The sequence below is a fragment of the Chiloscyllium plagiosum genome, unplaced genomic scaffold (genome assembly GCF_037043375.1).
Source record: "Chiloscyllium plagiosum isolate Xiang-an unplaced genomic scaffold, Cpla_swu_hap1 HiC_scaffold_28, whole genome shotgun sequence".
Taxonomy (NCBI): domain Eukaryota; kingdom Metazoa; phylum Chordata; class Chondrichthyes; order Orectolobiformes; family Hemiscylliidae; genus Chiloscyllium; species Chiloscyllium plagiosum.
The window spans coordinates 53124245-53131384 of record NW_028270166.1 but is presented as its reverse complement, the minus strand read 5'-3'; positions in this window follow the sequence as shown (position 1 = coordinate 53131384).

The window sequence follows — 7140 nt, the reverse complement described above, 5'->3', positions numbered from 1 at the left end:
TGTTCAATGACTGGAGATTATCACCACCCCCAACCCAGCCCTTGTACCTATTCCCTGCCTCCCACATCCCCACCACCACAGCCCTCCAGGCTGACTCCCATCCCTGCCTTTCCACACCCTCCTTCTCACTGCATCCCCATCCACCTCCTCAGTGGAATTGATGGTCTAGTGGTATTGTCGCTTGACAATTAATCCAGAAACTCAGAATAATGTTCTGGGGACCTGGGTTCAAATCCTGTCATGGCAGATGTTGAAATTTCAATTCAATTAAAAAAACCCTGGAATTAAGGGTTGACTGTGAAATCATTGTCAATTGTCGGAAAAAAACCTATCTGGTTCATTAATGCCCTTTAGGGAAGGAAATCTGCCATCCTTACCTGGGCTGGCCTCCATGTGACTCCAGAGCCACAGCAATGTGGTTGATTCTCCACTGCCCTCTGAAATGGCCTCACAAGCCACTCAGTCGTATCAATCGCTAGACACTCACAACAAAGAAATGAAACCCTGGACCACCTGGCATCGACCTTGGAACCGGAAAATACAACGGCAAAAGCACTAATAGCCCTGTCCTCTGTACTGGAATCTGGGAGCTCGTGCTGAAATTGAGAGAACTGTCTCACAGATGAGTCAAGCAAAAGCCTGATATAGTCATTCTTATCAAATCATACCTTACAAACCCAGAAACCACCATTACCATCTCTGGATATGTCCGGTCCCACTGGCAGGACAGACCCAGCCAAGGTGGCAGCACAGTGGCATACGGTCGGGAGGGAGTTGCCCTGGGAGTCCTTGACATCGACTCTGGACTTCATGAGGTCTCATGGCTTCAAGTTAAATAGAGGCAAGGAAACCTCTTACTGGTTATCACATATTGTCGTCCTTCAGCTGATGAATCGGTGCCCCTCCATGTTGAACAACACTTGGAGGAAGCACTGAGGGTGGGAAAATGTCTACTCGGGGGGGGGGTGGATTTCAATGTCCACCACCAAGAGTGGCTCAGCAGCAGCAGCATTACTGATCGGGTTGGTCTGGTCCTAAAGGGTATAACTGCTACTCTGGGTCTCTGGCAGGTGATGAAGGAACCAACAAGAGCAGAAAATGTATTTGACCTCACCCTTACTAATCTGCCAGTTGCAATCGCCTCTGTCCATGACAGTATTGATAAAAGTGACCACCACACTGCCCTTATGGAGATGAAGTCCCGCCTTCACATTGAGAATACCCTCCACCTTGTTGTGTGCTGCTATCACTGTGCTAAATGGGACAGACTTCGAACCGATCTAGCAGCTCAATACTGGGCATCCATGAAGCATCCATGGGTCAACAAAGCTACTGTACTCCAGCACAATCTGTAACCTCATGGCCTGGTACATCCCCCACTCAACCATTACCATCAAGCCAGGGGATCAATCTTGGTTCAATGGAGAGTTCAGGAAGGCATGCATCAGGCAGACCTAAAAATGAGGTGTCAACCTGGTGAAGCTACTAAACAGGAGTAGAACATAGAACATAGAAGAATACAGCGCAGTACAGGCCCTTTGGCCCTCGATGTTGCGCCGATCCAAGCCCACCTAACCTATACTAACCCACTATCCTCCATATACCTATCCAATGCCCGCTTAAATGCCCATAAAGAGGGAGAGTCCACCACTGCTACTGGCAGGGCATTCCATGAACTTACGACTCGCTGAGTGAAGAACCTACCCATAACTTCAGTCCTATATCTACCCCCCCTTAATTTAAAGCTATGCCCCCTTGTAATACCCGACTCCATACGCGGGAAAAGGTTCACACTGTCAACCCTATCTAACCCCCTAATCATCTTGTACACCTCAATCAAGTCACCCCTAAACCTTCTTTTCTCTAATGAAAACAGCCCCAAGTGTCTCAGTCTTTCCTCATACGATCTTCCTTCCATACCAGGCAACATCCTGGTAAACCTCCTCTGCACCCGTTCCAGTGCCTCCACATCCTTCCTATAGTATGGCGACCAAAACTGCACACAATATTCCAGATGCGGCCGCACCAGAGTCTTATACAACTGCATCATGACCTCAGGACTCCGGAACTCAATTCCTCTACCAATAAAAGCCAGTACGCCATATGCCTTCCTCACCGCACTATTTACCTGGGTGGCAACTTTCAGAGATCTGTGTACATGGACACCAAGATCCCTCTGCTCATCCACACTACCAAGTATCCGACCATTAGCCCAGTACCCCATCTTTTTGTTATTCTTCCCAAAGTGAATCACCTCACACTTAGCTACATTGAATTCCATTTGCCACCTTTCTGCCCAGCTCTGCAGCTTCTCTATATCCCGCTGTAACCTGCCACATCCTTCCTCACTGTCAACAACTCCTCCGACTTTCGTATCATCCGCAAACTTGCTCACCCAACCTTCTAACCCCTCTTCCAGGTCATTTATAAAAATGACAAACAGCAATGGTCCCAAAACAGATCCTTGCGGAACACCGCTAGTGACGGCACTCCATGAAGAAACTTTGCCATCAACGACTACTCTCTGTCTTCTTCCATCCAGCCAATTCCTAATCCAAACCTCCAACTCACCCTCAATGCCATATCTCCGTATTTACTGCAGTAGCCTACCATGGGGAACCTTATCAAACGCCTTACTAAAATCCATATATACCACATCTACCGCTTTCCCCTCATCAACCTCCTTAGTCACCTTTTCAAAGAATTCAATAAGGTTTGTGAGACACGACCTGCCCTTCACAAAACCATGCTGACTATCCTTGATCACATTATTCCTATCCAGATGTGCATAAATCCTATCCCTTACAATTCTCTCTAAGACTTTGCCCACAACAGAAGTGAGACTCACTGGCCTATAGTTACTAGGGTTATCCCTACTCCCCTTTTTGAACAAGGGAACCACATTTGCTATCCTCCAGTCTTCTGGCACTACTCCTGTAGACAAAGAGGACATAAAAATCAAGGCCAATGGCTCTGCAATCTCCTCCCTTGCTTCCCAGAGAATCCTAGGATAAATGCCATCAGGCCCAGGGGACTTATCTATTTTCACCTTTTCCAGGATTTCCAACACCTCTTCTCTACATACCTCAAAGCCATCCATTCTACTTATTTGTGACTCAGTATTCACATCGACGACAATGCCCTGTTCCTGAGTAAATACTGAAGAAAAGTATTCATTCAGTGTCTCCCCAATCTCTTCAGCCTCCACACGCAACTTCCCACTACTATCCTTGACTGGACCTATTCCTACCCTAGTCATTCTTTTATTCCTAACATACCTATAGAAAGCCTTAGGGTTTTCACTAATCCTACCGACTAAGGACCTTTCATGTCCCCTCCTTGCTGCTCTTAGTTCTCTCTTCAGGTCTTTCCTGGCTACCCTATAACTCTCAATCGCCCCAATTGAACCTTCACGTCTCATCTTTACATAGGCCACCCTCTTCCATTTAACAAGGGATTCCAATTCCTTATTAAACCACGGCTCCCTCGCACGACCCTTCCCTCCCTGTTTGACAGGTACATAATTATCAAGGACACTCAATAGTTGCTCCTTGAACAAGCTCCACATATCATTTACACTCTTGCCTTGGAGTCTACTTTTCCAAGCCACACATCCTAAGTCATGCCTCACCGCATCATAATTTCCCTGACCCCAGCTATAACTCTTGCCCTGTAGTACACACTTATCCCTCTCCATCACGAGAGTAAAAATCACCGAATTATGGTCACTATCCCCAAAGTGCTCACCTACCTCTAATTCTAACACCTGGCCTGGTTCGTTACCCAGAACCAAATCCAGTATGGCCTCACCTCTTGTTGGCCTGTCTACATATTGTGTCAGGAAAACCTCCTGCACACATTGAACAAACACTGACCCATCTAACGAACTTGAGCTATAGCTTTCCCAATCAATATCAGGAAAGTTAAAGTCCCCCATAACAACCACCCTATTACTGTCACTCATCTCCTGAATCACCTTCCCTATCCTTTCTTCAATGATTCTAGGACTATTAGGAGGCCTGTAAAAGACTCCTAACAGGGTGACCTCACCTTTCCTATTCCTAACCTCAGCCCAAACTACCTCAGATGGCAAGTCCTCATCCATCGTCCTTTCCACCACTGTAATACTATCTTTGACAAGCAATGCCACACCTCCCCCTCTTTTACCCCCACCTCTGACCCTACTAAAACATTTAAATCCTGGAACCTGCAACAGCCAATCCTGTCCCTGTTCTAGCCATGTCTCCGTAATAGCCACAACATCGAAGTCCCAGGTACCAACCCACGCTGCAAGTTCACCTACCTTATTTCGTATACTTCTTGCATTGAAGTATACACACTTCAAGCCACTTTCCTGTTTACAGACACCCTCCTTGGAAATTGATGCCATGTTCCTAATCTCCCTACATTCCAGGCCCTGCACCCTGAAGCTACAATCTGGGTTCCCATGCCCATGCAGAGTTAGTTTAAACCCCCCCCAAGAGCACTAGCAAACCTCCCCCCAAGGATACTGGTGCCCCTCAGGTTCAGGTGTAGACCATCCTGTTTATAGAGATCGCACCGTCCCCAGAAAGAACCCCAGTTATCCAAAAACCGGAATCCCTCCCTCCTGCACCATCCCTGTAGCCACGCATTTAAGTGTTCTCTTTCCCTATTCCTCGAATCTCTATCACGTGGCACGGGTAACAAACCAGAGACAACAACTCTGTTCGTTCTAACTCTGAGCTTCCAACCTAGCTCCCTGAAAGCCTGTCTAACATCCTCGGCACTCCTCCTACCTATGTCGTTGGTGCCAATATGGACCACGACTTCGGGCTGCTCCCCCTCCCCCTCCAGGACCCGGAAAACACGATCAGAGACATCACGTACCCTTGCACCTGGGAGGCAACATACCAAACGTGAGTCTCTCTCGTTCCCACAAAACCGCCTATCTGTGCCCCGAACTATCGAGTCCCCAATTACTACTGCTCTGCTCTTCTTCACCCTTCCCTTCTGAGTAACGGGGACAGGCTCCGTGCCAGAGACCTGAGCCCCGTTACTTACCCCAGGTAAGTCATCCCCCCCACAAGTATCCAAAACGGTATACTTGTTCTTGAGGGGAACGGCCGCAGGGGGTCCCTGCACTGGCTGCTTCCTCCCAGTCCCCCTCACTGTCACCCATCTATCTGCCATCTTTGGAGTTACTACTTCCCTATAACTCTGATCTATGACCCCCTCTGCCTCCCGAATGATCCGAAGTTCATCCAACTCCAGCTCCAGTTCCCTAACACGGTCTTGGAGGAGCTGGAGATGGGTGCACTTCCTGCAAGTGTAATCGGCAGGGACGTCGATGGCATCCCTCACCTCATACATGTTGCAGGAGGAACATTGCACTGCCTTCACTGCCATCCCTCTAAAGCTAACTTTTATTTTAAAAAAAAACTGGGTCTAAAGAATACAACAAGCAAAATTCAGCACTTACCTACTTACCACAACAGATGTTATTATTAGGTTAGAGGAGGAGGGCGGGTGGGAGGCACTACCCGTGTAGTGCCTCGGGTTCCTCTCCTTCGCACTTTTAAAGGGGGAAAAAACCAACCCAGGTAAGCTTACACTAACTGCTTCCGGGTCTCGGCTGCCCCTCTGGTCGTCGTCACTTCCCCCTGGTGCTCCCGTTCTTTCTGTGAAGAGAGAGTGAAAGAGAAAAAAAACACCGCTGCCCGCTACCGGTAAGTACTTTTAAAACCAAACGGTCTTACCTTCGCTGCTGCTCGCACTGGAAATGACCGACGGCTTCGAAGGGTGAGTATAAATACTCACCGCTTTCCTTCCCGGCTGCCCCTCTGGTCGTCGTCACTTCCCCCTGGTGCTCCCGCTCTTTCTGTGAAGAGAGAGTGAAAGAGAATAAAAAACACCGCTGCCCGCTACCGGTAAGCACTTTTAAAACCAAACGGTCTTACCTTCGCTGCTGCTCGCACTGGAAATACTTACTGGAAGTACTTACATGCCAAATGGCATAAACAGGAAGTGATAGACAGAGCTAAGTGCTCCCACAACCAACGCATCAGATCAATGCTCTGCAGTCCTTCCACATCCAGTCGTGAATGGTGATGGACAATTTAACAACTCACTGGAGGAGATGCTCCACTAATATTCCCATCCTCAATGATGAAGAAGCCCAGCACATCAGTGCAAAAGATAAGGCTGATGCATTCGCAACAATCTTCAGTCAGAAGTGCTGAGTAGATAATCCATCTCAGGCTTCTCCAGTGGTCCCCAACATCACAGACAACAGTCTCCAGACAATTCGATTCACTCCCCGAGATATCCAGAAATGGCTGGAGGCACTGGATACTTCATAGGCAATGGGCCCTGAGAATATTCTGGCAATAGTACTGAAGAAGCGCACTCCAGTACTTGCCACTCCTCTCGCCAAGCTCTTCCAGTACAGTTACAACATTGGCATCGACCTGACAATATGGAAAATTGCCCAGGTATTTCCTGGACATAAAAAGCATGACCAGTCCAACCCGGCTAATTACCACCCAATCTGCCGACACTCCATCAACAGGGCTATCAAACAGAGTGGTGCTGGAAAAGTACAGCAGGTCCGAGGAGTCAGATGCTGCCTGACCTGCTGTGCTTTTCCAGCACCACTCTGATCTAAACCCGGGTTTCCAGCATCTGCACTCCTCACTTTTGTCGAGGGCTATCAAACAGCACCTGCTCAGCAATAACCTGCTCAGTGATGCCCAGTTTGGGTTTGGCCAAAGTCATTCAGCTCCCGATCTCATTACAGCCTCGGTTCAAACATGGACAAAAGAGCTGAATTCCAGAGGTGAGGTGAGAGTGACAGCCCTTGACATCAAGGCTGCATTTGACCGGATGTGGCATCAATGAACCCTGTCAGAAATGGAATCAATAATATTGGGGGCGAACACTTCACTGGTTAGAGTCATACCTGGCACAAAGGAAGATGATTGTGGTTGTAAAGGGTCAGACATCTCAGCTCCAGGACATCTCTGCAGGAGAAATGGGTAGTGTCCTAGGCCCAATGATCTTCAGCTGCTTCAGCAATTACCTTCCCTCTGTCATAAGGTCAGAAGTGGGGATGTTCGCTGATGTTTGCACAGTTTTCAGCACCTTTCACGATTCCTTAGA